Source organism: Silene latifolia, chromosome 3, assembly GCF_048544455.1.
Source record: "Silene latifolia isolate original U9 population chromosome 3, ASM4854445v1, whole genome shotgun sequence".
NCBI lineage: Eukaryota > Viridiplantae > Streptophyta > Magnoliopsida > Caryophyllales > Caryophyllaceae > Silene > Silene latifolia.
Window position 1 is genome coordinate 50,837,847 of NC_133528.1, and position 15,939 is coordinate 50,853,785.

General features: G+C 34.2%; 1 long non-coding RNA gene across 3 annotated transcripts; it reads right to left on the reverse strand.

Annotated features, from left to right (window-relative positions):
- Positions 1-4,677: 4,677 nt before the first annotated feature.
- LOC141646082 (uncharacterized) lies at positions 4,678-13,255 on the reverse strand. 3 transcript variants are annotated; one of them, XR_012545326.1, is made up of 4 exons: positions 13,070-13,255; positions 12,865-12,972; positions 6,657-6,764; positions 4,678-4,875 (listed from the first exon to the last, which is right to left on the reverse strand). It is a non-coding gene; the product is annotated as an uncharacterized LOC141646082 (long non-coding RNA). The 3 variants fall into 3 exon arrangements; XR_012545327.1 differs by lacking the exons at positions 12,865-12,972; positions 13,070-13,255 and adding an exon at positions 6,862-7,036; XR_012545328.1 differs by lacking the exons at positions 4,678-4,875; positions 6,657-6,764 and adding an exon at positions 10,893-11,090 and having other exon boundaries at positions 13,070-13,244.
- Between the last annotated feature and the right edge of the window lie 2,684 nt (positions 13,256-15,939).

Consider the following 15,939-nt stretch of genomic DNA (forward strand, 5'->3'; position numbering starts at 1 on the left):
GAGCCGCAAACCCGTCGTTCTCGTGATAATTGAAAGGGAAAAATGAGCATTTGTTTCTTGTGAAAACTTACAAATATGGTACATTACCATTTCATATCTCATATGATTTAGTGGAAAATAATTTAGACAAAAATGATAAATTCCCCAAAAGGATCAAGTAACTCAAAGTAACTTGATTGAAGTCCAAACCATATCGAATATCGTTTGATTTCTTATCCAACCACACATTATTCCATAATGCGTGCTAAGAGAGATTAACTTGTGATACTATATCACATTTCCTTTGGCTTATATCACAGTCTTCACTTTGATAATCCCATCACGACTTAATCGTGATTCTTTGAACACTTTGAACTTCTTCAAAGATTTCTCTATTTACATTATTAAGTGAACACATTAGTGTCAACCTAAATCTTTGGTAAAAGAAAATGATCAACCTCTTTTGAATCAATGATTTACAACCTCGATCTCCTTTTCAACCAAAAGGCACGAGACATCTTGCTTTGAATACAAGATACGCATATACCATAAGATCTAATGGTTTCAAGAGTACTCGATAACTCTTTGCGTTAATCATTCCAGAATTTAAGGTTTAATCTTGGGTTACCAATTTGAGTCTTGCATCATCTTCATGATATATCATTCTAGTTTGGTTTAGAATATTATCATCTTGATAATGGGCTAGCCATACATCAAATCGTGGTGTATAGGGTCACAAAAGTGAAACCTCTTTTGTATCTTAACAAGTTTGTATTCTTATTTAGAGTTTATGTACTTAATAGTCACAATTAAGTACAACTCCAAACCCGAAAACTAGATTTAGTACACAATGACTCTATCTCTCGACTTCATTGTTGCTAGTCGTCATATTCTAATCATTCTATGTAACGCATACAATGATGAAAACCTCCACTGGTTTCTAATACTGATGAAATGGTACTAGCAAAATTTTATGTCAATCATATAAACATATAAAGAAGAAGATCCTATTAGATGTCCCACAACTAATTTGTTGATTCTTCAATAATTTGGGGGTAGTTTCCTCTCTAGTGTCTAACATTTAAGACAATGGAAACTTTATCGGTCGGGATTGATAGGTTTAGTATCGTCATTCTCAACAACTTTACCTTTAACATTACCTTGTATCAATTCCATTATAATCTTTACTTCTTGAACCTCGTCCTCATCTTAACGGTTTAAGAGAATGCTCCCACTCATTTCAATGAGTCTTTGCTTTGAGAAGCAAAATTTGAATTCATGAAGATTACTCTTCATTTGTTCGTTTTAGTCTTAAAACTTTCATTGAAGTGGTTGCGATGTTTTGGTCAATTTTGATTTCCAACAAATCTAGTTACCAAAATTAGAAACAGTTCATTGTAAGTAGATGTGTTAGTCAAGAATCAAAAACCTGTTTGATAATGAATAACTTTTATCTATACTCTTTTACAAGAGATCCTTAGCAATGGTTCATTTGAGGTTTTAGAAGCAAATTCATATTTGTCTTTAGTTACGATGTTTTAATGGAGATTTGAATCAAAAATCGAAATGATATCGTATATGAATTGTGGTAAAGAAATAGAACAAAATGATAACGGAATAATGAAAACTAACACATTCATCGTTATAATAATACTTGTAAACAAGTATAGCATTTATATAGTGACCTCTACCCAACTATGATAAATAATTCCAAGATCCAAATTCATATTAACTTGGGCACGGTGTGGCCGATAAAACCCTTATCAATATAACTCGGTGGATTAACGCTTTAATCGATTCTACTTTTAGAACTCTTGGTCGATAATATTACATTAACATTTATCTTTAGCCCAAAACACATTCAACAAGGGCACGGTGTGGCCGATAAAACCCTTATTGAAAAACTTTTGTTGAGTTCAATCCAAATTTCGAATAAATGTGTCCATGATCCAAACCCACATTAACTTGGGCACGGTGTGGCCGATAAAACCCTCATCAACATGAATTCGGTGGATAGACATTTATCACCCACTTCCCCTACGTAACAAGGTTTGTACCGGCCGAGTGCACTCCCTCACGAAATAGGTTTTCATGGTTTCTACTCTTTGGTAAGGCTATGTCTCAATTGATTGTTTTAGCGAGAGGTCATGTCAATTTATTATCTATCACGTTTTAAGTGAACTAAAGCGGTGAACTACGATAATTGTAATTGACACGGTCGATGAACTCGATTAAAATGATAATGCATGTTTAGTTATGGCGATTTAGCGATGCATGCAACATATAAATAAAATGCAAAGCATAAAAATAAATCCTAGTATGGCCTTCCTAAAATAGAAAATCTAATTAACTATTACATATTCAGAAACCAACTCCATTGGTCCCTTGAACTTCGGTTGTGGCACGCATCTCGAGGCAACACCGTCTTTATGTATCGTCTTCCTTGAGTGACACCGTCTTCAAGGAACTCCGAAATAAATAAACTACATAACAAATTACATAATTTCCTATTATACATTTGTAATTAAAATAAAAATAAATCTATTAAATTACAAAACGGTGATACGAGATCACAATAAATTACAACCGAATCGATATTCCCATACATTTCGGGTAATACCAATTAAAAACTAAGGCCATACTAAGTAAAAATTACATAATTCAAAATTACATAAAATAAAATTATGACAATCATAAATAAAATGCAGCATTATAATATGTATGAACATGCCCAATTTTATGCTAAATCGCCTTTAAGGAGCCAATATCGTATATTAAGCGGTTTTTACGGATTTGCGTGATTCAACCTTTTAAAAATCACAATAAGTTACATAAATTCATATTTATGCACAAGTTAATTACCCTAACCTCTTAGGACTCAAAATTAGTCTCCACTAACTATTTGACTATAATTAACTCATATTTCTTAAAATTGTTCATTAATGGACCCAAAAATACAATAAAATGCTATAAACTTCAAATAAATCACAAAAATTTCAAATAAATTCAAAATTTGAAATTTAAACTCATGAACATTCTGGAAAAAATACCATGACACTCATAATGTTCTAAAACTTAGGTTAAAAATTTCGAAATTTATCCGGAAAAACAATGTTGCGGTTTATCGGTTTTAACAAATATAATCATAAAAACATGAGAAAAATTATATTTATCAACTTTTCAATTTTAGATCTGAAATGGATAATAAAATGCAACATATGACGTTTTTCCTTAGTCATGGAGTATGTTTAAGCAATTTTTCACTAATTAAGTCACTATTTATGCTATTTTTCATCAAAAATCCATAAATCATGCATGAAGACTTCATTATAGCCTATTATTTTACACACATCTTGTAAAATTGCATGTGACAACATACTAAATTTCTATTACCATATTCGAAATATTTCTCATATTAACCTATTTTTCATTTAAATTCGATTTTTATCATGAAAAATCCATTTTTCGAGCATAAGAACTCCAAAAATTATGAAAATTTCCAGATCAACTAAAAATAATATATGTGAAAACATATCCAAAAACCACCTGAAAATTCGAAGATTAGCGAATTTTCGTCCAAAAATGACATTTTTATCATAAAAATCACATTTTAATGCCAATATTATATAAAATGAACAATAAAATCCATAAATTAACCAAAAAATCCTAAATACATTTTAGGATCAGAAACTTTAACATGCATAAATTATTTTCGTGATATATCATAATAACACAAATTTACAAGTTTTATATGTTAATCGTATAACTCGGAAAAACTTTTAACCGACTTGCATGCAAACAACCAAGGCTCTTGATACCGCTTGTTGGAAATCTATATCTCATTACATAACATATTCTTATATGTTTCAAATTTATTTAGTCATAAAATAAATTCTAGATCTTATGCATGCAAACTAAAACAAAAAGAGATAAGAAAATCAATTTCTCACCAAATAAATTTCGGTCATCATATGGGCACCAACAAGATATCCTTCTTGTTAGTTCTTGAGCTTTCCATTAATGGATGAACATTCATGACTTCAAATTAGAAGCCCTCCAATTAGTAGCACCCAAAACTGTCCCTTAATCACACAAACTAATATGTACTAGATATTTGTAATGTGGTTTACCTTAAAATTGATTACTAACACTCATATATTACATTAATAATTTTAGTAATCTTTTGAACAAATTTTTAATCAAAAACTCATCTTTTTGATGAAGATTAAAGAGAGAGAAGAGAGGAAAAATACATGAACTTTTTGCATGTAATATTAGAATGAATGATAAGTCAAATTAAGAGAATAAAATTCTCTATCTTCTACATACAAAACCGGTGGAGGGGAGTATACATGACCAATGCATGGTCTTTTCTTTTTACTTTTGTTCTTATTAAGTAATGTGTGTAAGACTACCCTACATTGTAGGTAATCATGGTGTTTTATTTATCCATTAAACAAAACACCCACTCACCCATACTTCCTCCAATATTTCGGTTTCTATAGTGTAATATGGAGTCCATTTTATGTGACACCCTTAAATCTAGCCATAAATAAATACGTAAATTCTACAAAAAAACTGGTAGGATATGTTTGTAAATGGTTCAACTAGTCCAAAAACCTGCAATTTCAAAAAAATTTCTAACTTAAACCATTCACAACCATTCCAACTCAAGAAGAGTGTCATAACCCTGCAACAGCTGATAAACTAACTTACATATATAACTAAAGACGCGGAAATATAAGGATACAAACCAAAAATAGAAAGGGAGACATATGTCCCTTCAAATTATATACAAACCAAAAGTGTAAAAAGGTTTACTAATAAAATAGCCAAAACTAGGTCCAAGGTTCCTTGCTCACTAGCCGTCTGTGACCCCAACTAAGCATCAACAACCTGTCAATCGCATTTTATACAAACACGAAAGCCACAATTCAGTGGGGAGTAACTTCGAGTCCTCCCAGCCACGAATCGTCAAAATTAATGTAACATGTAGTAACACATGTAAGCAATATGATAAACAATGTAATTATCATGTAATTCTGACCTATGACCCCTAAACTAACCACTAATCTATCATGTGAATCATATCACTCAAATAGGAATCCAAACTTTATCAATCAGAACCGCTTACATCTCACCTATTACGATTCATAAAATCACCATACAAGAAAGGGCAATATAACAAAGACAGGCATAAGTTCTTAGCACCGTCAATAGTCACTTTGTAACTCAAGTCTATACCACGAGGTAGGGAAGGTAATCGAACCGGTATCTTGGCTCAGCGGTTACTATTAAGAAAACATGGCCAAGAGACAACACAACCCTAGCCTAAAATCTGCACAGACCTAGACATGCGGATACACACCACCGCACCCAAGACTCACAACTTTTTTAAAACAAAGTGAAGTGAGTACCCTAAGGACACCACCGAAGGGTCGGCTAGTACTTAAGCAGACCCCATACTATCAAAATTAGTACCTGAGGTCATGCCCCAACTTGGATAAACATCCACTAGTCAGGAACACAAAGGCTATCAAGCAGTGAACATATACTCGTCAGAGACTATAAAGACCTATCTATGATGAAGGCCGAAATACTCACCTAGGACCTAGTCACGGCTAGTCCCACTTGAATATTTTAGCCCACACCACCCAAAACTCACCACATAAGTCAAGTAAGACACCCACTTAACCTTAAGAGGGCAAAAAGTCCTACTTACCAACATAAATTCTAACATTCTATCATGTGAAAGCTATATAAATGTCTATTTACAAAGATACAATCCCAACAGTTCCTCAATAAGAATTCAATACTAATTTCCAATCCTAGCAAATATAACAATATAAAAGGCTTTAGGGCAAACTAGGGCCATTACTACAAAATGAGAAGCTATTTAAATTCAACTGACTAAATAAGAAACTATTTAAATTCAACTAATTACACATGTGAAATAGAGATATAATAAATGGCCTAAAACAAGAAAAAGGCCGATTATCTAAATCATTCAACCGAATTTTTACCCGCAACCCCATACCTGCGGCAGTACGGGTCAAATTATGGCCGACCAATCACTCAATTAATCGACATCGCATCGATCAAAGGGACTAAGGCTCGGTTTTTAAGACAATCAACAAAACATTACAATTATCACTATAAAATTCATTTTGAGCCTATTAATTACCATTTCATTTTGTAAATTATCCTAACATGTGATAATTGTCAATATAACATAATTTTTCTACCATTAGCATAACTTTTAGCTACTTTTATGATTTTCTTAACAAATTTAACCATGTAAACTCATACTAATTATATCCATGATGAACCTAAGATGACGGACAAAGCATGGAAAACCGCGAAACAAGCAACGGACCGACCCGGGCCAACCCCAAGACCGGCCGGGTCGCCGTGGGCACTGCCATTCTTCCGGGCTCGCCGCCGCACCATTTCTTCTTTTTTTTTTTTTTTCATTTTTATACATTATAAGACCGTCTGAAAATTAATTAATCGTCCCCAATTCAACTTTGATAATTTAAACTACCAAAAGGCACAAATTAAGCTTGCATGCAACTAAATTTAACATGTGAAAATTACTACCCAAACTAAAATTCACCAAACATATAAAAATCAAAAACATGTGACGATAATTCGTCGAGTAGCTCGAAATATGTTACCTTAAGCTAGAAAATGAGCAATTAGTCCTCAAAATCGAAACCCTAACCACAACTAACCGCTATCCTCTACAATATACGAGTCCCCGAACTCGTCTTCCAATCCTTCACCTAATTAAACAATAAAAACACAAAAATTAAGCACAAAACCGAAATCACCGAAATTTGGTCTTAAAAGAACTTAATGAAAATTGAAATTAGAACATACTAAGTCGTAGATCGTGGCGAGGGGATTCCGGAAAGGTAAATTATGCGAAAAACGGACAAGAAACGAAGATTTTATGACGATTTTGAGCTTGAATGTGTATGAAAATGAGGTTTTGGTGTTTTTAGAGGATGAACACCAAAAATTTCAGAAAAATAAAAGGAAAGGGGAGGGGGAGCTGCGCGTGAGAGAAGAAAGGAGGGAAAAGTACGTGCGGAATTTTTAGTCGGGATTTTTAACGAGTCGGTTTTGACTCGTTTCAATAATAATTAAATCCGTAAGTCAAATGCAAATTCCGTCAAGTCCAAAGTCTTTAAACACGAGATTACAATAAAATTGAGTATTCATACGACCCATTTCCAATTTCGTTTACCCAACGTTCAAACGAATTGTCATTCCCCCCCCGATACGCCCTTAATTCAAAATAAAAGATTTTACACGGTTTAAACTATTTTTAAACCTTTCAAAACTATCAAAATAAATACTTTTCTTCAAAATATAATAAAATTATATTTCTTTAAATTATTTTTACTTTAAATACTTAATTATCACTTTTATTTTGATTAATAAATTATTTCTGAAATATATTAACGGTCCGAAATTTACGGGGCGTTACAATCACCCCTCCTTTTAAAAAGTTTCGCCCTCGAAACTTAGAAGGAGAAATTATAGTTATAAGAAAATATAGGTATCTTTTCAATGAAACGGTGATACTCTTGTTGATCAGACAAGAACATCCATATTCATATCAAGATATAAAAATATTTCTACACCAATAAATGAGAAAATCCATTATTGGGGACGTCACCAACAACGAGATTTAACATTCACTAATGTTAAAACCATTGCAAATCATAAAAGCATTTTCAAACTTTTAGTTTAAAGTTCTATAATAAGAATATTATCTTTACTAATTATGATTTAAACACGGCTTAGTAACTCGGAACAAAAGTAAGAAAAAGGAATACGTTACGGAAATAAATCAAAATTTCATTTTCAAATCCTTAAAAATAGGTTAGGTTTGCAGAAGTGACATAAACTTTCAAGAATGAATCAAACTGGTGGTTTGAAATTTAGAAGTTGTACAACACGGAAAATAACTTAGATAGCATATAAAACAAAGTATATTAAGATGATTCAAATTTAACTAATCAAAATGAGCTATAATAAATTTCATGGGGTAAGAATTGAAGTCAAAATTACAAGGATGTCAAAGATAGAGTTTCATAGATTACCAATATCAAACTTACGAGAGGAATATGATGATGTAAGGAAGAGAGATATGAGCGGTAACGCTCTTGATCAAGGAAGAAAGGAGATTAGACACCAAGGAATCACCAGACACTCTTATCTCAAATAACAACATCACTCAAAACGGCTACCAAAACTTCCTAACAACCAAACTCATAACCACATCACTCCCAAGGGTTTCCTTAATCGCTTATGTTACCTCTTCCTATCATATCCCCTAGAACAAGATATTTCACTATAAGTGGGATCTCATCGTTCCAAATCCTCAAACATCCCGAAACAACTTCCACAAGTCTAAGGTCAAGGCTTCCAACAAAGCTATATTCGTATCCAACTAGTGTCAACTATGGTTTCCTCAAAAAGTAAACCTTCAATCAAGAATCCCAATACCAAGCTATAAACTCCAAAAGAAGGTTCCTCAAACATTCCACAAGGTTCTCATTTCAAAACAAGGTAGTAACATACCAACCTCAAATTATGAAAAATCAATAGGATCTCAAGTTTCTCTATCCTTTTACTTATTAAGGATTCTCAAAAGCCGAACTACACCCAGCTCCAACATTGTCTCATCATCTCAAGCACTCAATGCGACCTCAAGGTCTATAAAACTATAGGATTAACAAATTCTTCTCAACACTAAGTCTCTCTAAACTCAAGAACTCTCAAGAGTCAACTAGAATGCCAAATCACATCACCAAACCATTCTGGTCATCAACATCCCCAAGGGGTATTCTTTCAAATTTGATATCCTAAACTTACTTACCATCAAATTCTCAAGGTACAAGGTCATAATTGTAACAACACTTTATCACCTCAGAGTTTCTAAAACCATAAATTGAAATTAGGTTCCTTCGCCTAACAATTGGTGTCATCCATACCATTACCCTTTCTAGTTACCAAAACAAGTGCTAAAACCTCCCAATAATGTAGCTTACTCTCACTCTCATACCATACCTCAAGTAGTAATCGATATCACATACTAAAACCAACAAATAATCCCACATTTAACATTTCTCACACGGTAACATATACATTATCAAACCCTCATAGCCCAAGTGATATGGAAGCCAAACCCAAACTCGGCTACTTAATCAATCCTATATCCTCAAGTCACATCTCACTAACTCTGTAAACATGGTCAACAAGGTACCAACTATACTAAGGAGATAAGGAGTGATGGAGGAACGGTAAAACATTTCCGAAGGGTGCATGAATCTGATAAATTAGGAAACTAAGGAGTCAGACCGTAAAGATAACGGTTGACAAAAATAAGTGGTATTCGAGTTAAGAAGATATCTCGGGAAAGAAGAAGTTACGTAAAATTTAGCATAAAGACAAGGTTCAACGATCGTTAAAGAGAAGGAAAGGAGAATAGAAGCGGCACAATGAAAGGGTTACCGCTTACTAAACACTCATCAAAGCTTATGATCGATATGATAAGGTTACTTCACTAAGGTGCTCAACAAAGCCCTAAATGTCTACTACATCGTAGGACTAACAAGGATTCCACAATGGTAAGTATTCCTCAACTCAATTGATTCTAAGAGCCAAAATCAATTCACCACACAAATTCATTCGTTACCATCCATGTCCCAAAGTATCTCCTTTACAATTCTCGTCATTGAACTTCACTTACTATGTCATCTCCAAGTACCCTGGCTTGTTTACTCCATCATCTCACCACTTAATACTTCTAGTTTCCGATACCATAAATTGGAATCACATCCTTGAACTCACGAACTATATCGAACAACATTCCACCAAAATTCCCAAATTCAGATATGTTTCATAAGGTCAACAAGGGCTACTCTATACTAGATTTAGTCAACTTAAAAGGTTTAACAAACTAACTAATTCCAAAGTACAATACCAATCCATTAATCAACATCAATGTCCTATTGTATTCCTTTCAAAGCCTACGAGGATTAAGGCTAACTATCATTCCTTTAATTCTCCATAAGAAACATCGAGACTCTCAAATGAAGTAGCTAGGTTCATTCCATCTTATGTGCTAACGTAGTACCCATGCTTAATCATCTATAACAAACAAGCTCTCTATAGACATAAATCCCAAGGTATTTCTCAATTCACTAAATTCTCATATCAAGCACAACTAACAAGACTAACCAAAGGATCCCAAATTATATTCTCCTATACAACTTAAATCTTAAACAATCAATTTCTCCACTCGTTCACGCCCTCCAATGATACATTCTCTCAAAACTGGGTTCTCTTGAACAAGGGAACTATCCTGCGGTATAAAAGGAAGGTGTCCACATGGACTTTATTATAAGAAGAAAACGAACCTAAGATAAAACGGGAAAAATAATTGAAAGGTAGTTACCTAGGCGAGATAATAAGAATTTGAAAGACGAATAAACAACGAGATTGGAAGACTAAGGTAAGATTGCATTATCTACCTCTATTGGAGAGCCATCTTACAAAAGAGAAAATCAATTAGTACCTAACAATTAGCAATCACAAACAGGCTACCACATAAAATCCTAACTCTACCCATCCTACCCTTCTCTCAAGTTTATTATCTAGAGGTCAAGTGATTTTTAAGTGGGGTGCACAAACGTGCGTCGGGAGCAATAGGCTCTGATACCAACTGTGACACCCTTAAATCTAGCCATAAATAAATACGTAAATTCTACAGAAAAACTGGTAGGATATGTTTGTAAATGGTTCAACTAGTCCAAAACCTGCAATTTCAAAAAAAATTTCTAACTAAACCATTCACAACCATTCCAACTCAAGAAGAGTGTCATAACCCTGCAACAGCTGATAAACTAACTTACATATATAACTAAAGACGCGGAAATATAAGGATACAAACCAAAAATAGAAAGGGAGACATATGTCCCTTCAAATTATATACAAACCAAAAGTGTAAAAAGGTTTACTAATAAAATAGCCAAAACTAGGTCCAAGGTTCCTTGCTCACTAGCCGTCTGTGACCCCAACTAAGCATCAACAACCTGTCAATCGCATTTTATACAAACACGAAAGCCACAATTCAGTGGGGAGTAACTTCGAGTCCTCCCAGCCACGAATCGTCAAAATTAATGTAACATGTAGTAACACATGTAAGCAATATGATAAACAATGTAATTATCATGTAATTCTGACCTATGACCCCTAAACTAACCACTAATCTATCATGTGAATCATATCACTCAAATAGGAATCCAAACTTTATCAATCAGAACCGCTTACATCTCACCTATTACGTTCATAAAATCACCATACAAGAAAGGGCAATATAACAAAGACAGACATAAGTTCTTAGCACCGTCAATAGTCACTTTGTAACTCAAGTCTATACCACGAGGTAGGGAAGGTAATCGAACCGGTATCTTGGCTCAACGGTTACTATTAAGAAAACATGGCCAAGAGACAACACAACCCTAGCCTAAAATCTGCAGAGACCTAGACATGCGGATACACACCACCGCACCCAAGACTCACAACTTTTTTAAAACAAAGTGAAGTGAGTACCCTAAGGACACCACCGAAGGGTCGGCTAGTACTTAAGCTGACCCCATACTATCAAAATTAGTACCTGAGGTCATGCCCCAACTTGGATAAACATCCACTAGTCAGGAACACAAAGGCTATCAAGCAGTGAACATATACTCGTCAGAGACTATAAAGACCTATCTATGATGAAGGCCGAAATACTCACCTAGGACCTAGTCACGCCTAGTCCGGCTTGAATATTTTAGCCCACACCACCCAAAACTCACCACATAAGTCAAGTAAGACACCCACTTAACCTTAAGAGGGCAAAAAGTCCTACTTACCAACATAAATTCTAACATTCTATCATGTGAAAGCTATATAAATGTCTATTTACAAAGATACAATCCCAACAGTTCCTCAATAAGAATTCAATACTAATTTCCAATCCTAGCAAATATAACAATATAAAAGGCTTTAGGGCAAACTAGGGCCATTACTACAAAATGAGAAGCTATTTAAATTCAACTGACTAAATAAGAAACTATTTAAATTCAACTAATTACACATGTGAAATAGAGATATAATAAATGGCCTAAAACAAGAAAAAGGCCGATTATCTAAATCATTCAACCGAATTTTTACCCGCAACCCCACCTGCGGAGTGCACGGGTCAAATTGCGGCCGACCAATCACTCAATTAATCGACATCGCATCGACCAAAGGGACTAAGGCTCGGTTTTAAGACAATCAACAAAACATTACAATTATCACTATAAAATTCATTTTGAGCCTATTAATTACCATTTCATTTTGTAAATTATCCTAACATGTGATAATTGTCAATATAACATAATTTTTCTACCATTAGCATAACTTTTAGCTACTTTTATGATTTTCTTAACAAATTTAACCATGTAAACTCATACTAATTATATCCATGATGAACCTAAGATGACGGACAAAGCATGGAAAACCGCGAAACAAAACAACGGACCGACCCGGCCAACCCCAAGACGCCGGGCGCCTGTGGGACTCACTGGCCGGCCTGCCGGGCCCGCCGCACACCATTTCTTCTCTTTTTTTCATTTTTATACATTATAAGACCGTCTCGAAAATTAATTAATCGTCCCCAATTCAACTTTGATAATTTAAACTACCAAAAGGCACAAATTAAGCTTGCATGCAACTAAATTTAACATGTGAAAATTACTACCCAAACTAAAATTCACCAAACATATAAAAATCAAAAACATGTGATGATAATTCGTCGAGTAGCTCGAAATATGTTACCTTAAGCTAGAAAATGAGCAATTAGTCCTCAAAATCGAAACCCTAACCACAACTAACCGCTATCCTCTACAATATACGAGTCCCCGAACTCGTCTTCCAATCCTTCACCTAATTAAACAATAAAAACACAAAAATTAAGCACAAAACCGAAATCACCGAAATTTGGTCTTAAAAGAACTTAATGAAAATTGAAATTAGAACATACTAAGTCGTAGATCGTGGCGAGGGGATTCCGGAAAGGTAAATTATGCGAAAAACGGACAAGAAACGAAGATTTTATGACGATTTTGAGCTTGAATGTGTATGAAAATGAGGTTTTGGTGTTTTTAGAGGATGAACACCAAAAATTTCAGAAAAATAAAAGGAAAGGGGAGGGGGAGCTGCGCGTGAGAGAAGAAAGGAGGGAAAAGTACGTGCGGAATTTTTAGTCGGGATTTTTAACGAGTCGGTTTTGACTCGTTTCAATAATAATTAAATCCGTAAGTCAAATGCAAATTCCGTCAAGTCCAAAGTCTTTAAACACGAGATTACAATAAAATTGAGTATTCATACGACCCATTTCCAATTTCGTTTACCCAACGTTCAAACGAATTGTCATTCCCCCCCCCCCGATACGCCCTTAATTCAAAATAAAAGATTTTACACGGTTTAAACTATTTTTAAACCTTTCAAAACTATCAAAATAAATACTTTTCTTCAAAATATAATAAAATTATATTTCTTTAAATTATTTTTACTTTAAATACTTAATTATCACTTTTATTTTGATTAATAAATTATTTCTGAAATATATTAACGGTCCGAAATTTACGGGGCGTTACATTTTATTTTTGTCAATTGTACAATTGTATGTCATGTGACATGTGACATGTCTTATGTCATGTTTTAATTTAAAATGCATATTTAACAAATTAAATATCATTTACAAATTAAATAAATCATATTTAACAAATTGACTAGTAATATAAAATTACTATCTCATAAAATGGTCATTTACTTACTAGTTAGTATAATTCACAACATCTTGTAATTATAACTAACTTATCATTCTCATCTCGCGTGTTTCGCAAACACCGATTAATTTTAGTAATATAACTTCTTAAATTACTAAATAAAATCTCATTTAATCACATTAGAATAAGATGTCAATTCTCTCTCTCTCTTATAATAATTTGTTCAATTTTAAGGAATTAATTAATCTGTATCGGCATACAACTAATTAACCTTTTCAATTAAGGGAATCGTCCTTTAGGTGTGACCTCAAGGGATCAACTGATCACCACCGTCGCACGACAGTAATGTCAAACTCTAGCTAGCCAATCATTACCGATATGTGTGGACCAGTTGACTATATATGTAATGTATCATCCCTTTCGTATTCTTGGTATGAGATTTAATAATGATATATAAATCATGTGATCGCACTATTGTTGAGGACACATTTCCCAACACTCACAACTTCATTCCATAATTCATTGCAAGACACATGTTCCACAAAAGCTTCTTCCATAGGCTTGTCATCATCGCTATCTTCATACGAATCATACATGAGGGCTTCACTCCTCCTCGTTAACTCTTTCTCCAACACCTCAACATTCACATCAAATGACACACCCTCATACTGACAAAGTCTAAGAGTATTTGGCTTAGTCAACCTCATATCTTCTTCATTAAATACCACACTTTCATACTCAAAAGAGCTCAAGGAGATTGGTTCTTCCCACTTCACATATTCCACATCCAAGGTCATTACCTCAAATTCACATTCATGGTCAATGCTTAAGAATTCGTGTGGAGTGGTTGGATGGGTTGCCTTCATTTGGGAAATTTGAATTGCCAACTCTTCACCATGGGTAACAATGCTTTGAAGAACATTGTTTCTATTTAGGCTTTATTCTAGCATTTGTGTGAAGAAATTTTATTGGTCTCCCATCATTTGGAGAACCATATTTTGAATGTCAAAGTTATGCTCATCTTCTTATTGTGTGTGGGTGTGAAAGTGGTTATATTGTGGCATTTAGAATTGGTTGTAAAGTGAGTCTTGGGTGGATGGTTGTTCTGGATATTGGATGTGGGGATTTTGGTGGGAAAAGTTGGGGCAGTAGTTAGGATTTTCATTGTATGAGTTGTAAGGTAGGTTTGTGTTGACTTGCTCCTCAAACTCCCCATACCCATTGTAGTCATACTTAAAAGATCCACTACATACTCCATGTGTTAAGTCTTGAGCCATCATCATAGCTAAGACAAGGAAACAACTACAACCAAGGAAACTACACAAAAACGGTAAGAACGACCTTGAGGAACAAGTTCTTCAAGGTTAAAGAACAATTAAAATAGACAAACAAGTAAGAACTTAATCACATAACACCGTCCCGGCAACGGCGCCATTTTGATGTAGCGTTGTCGTCGCACGCTTAATCAAACACATTTATATTCTCAACAAACAACTAGTTAGTGTTTAAGTCGAGGTCGATCCACTGGACAGTGTGCTTTGGGTTCTAAGTCTATCTATCTCAATTTGTGCTAGTGTCACAATTGTTTTGGGTTGGAGTTGTGTTCTGAACTATAACAAGGAAATGTAAACAAGAAAAGTAAAAAGAAACAAGGGCGTAAACAAATGATAAACAATACTAGGGACTCATGGGATTATAGGGGAATCATGGTGAAATAGCATAAATGAATCATATAGATGCAAGCAATTATTATTATTGAAATCAAGTTAGTGTATCTCTTACAATTCCTAGGGAAACTTAGGTCTCAGAGCCGAGTCGGTCAAGACCTTACAACACCTACAAGTCGACTTGGTTTTCCCCATTCATGGTGAGATAACATAAATGAGTCCTAGGAAGGCTTGGGTCCCGGAGCCGAGTCGGTCAAGACTTTACAACACCTACAAGTCGACTTAATTCTTCCTAATCAACTATATGCATGGTCTAACAAGCCTTGAGGTTGTTTATGTCTTACAAGTCTTGTTGAAAGGTTAAGAGAAACTTGCTAGGTTGTCAATCAAGCATTTCATCAAATATGATATGTGCATAAGTTGAAAGAACAATAAGCAACATTCATATGAACTCA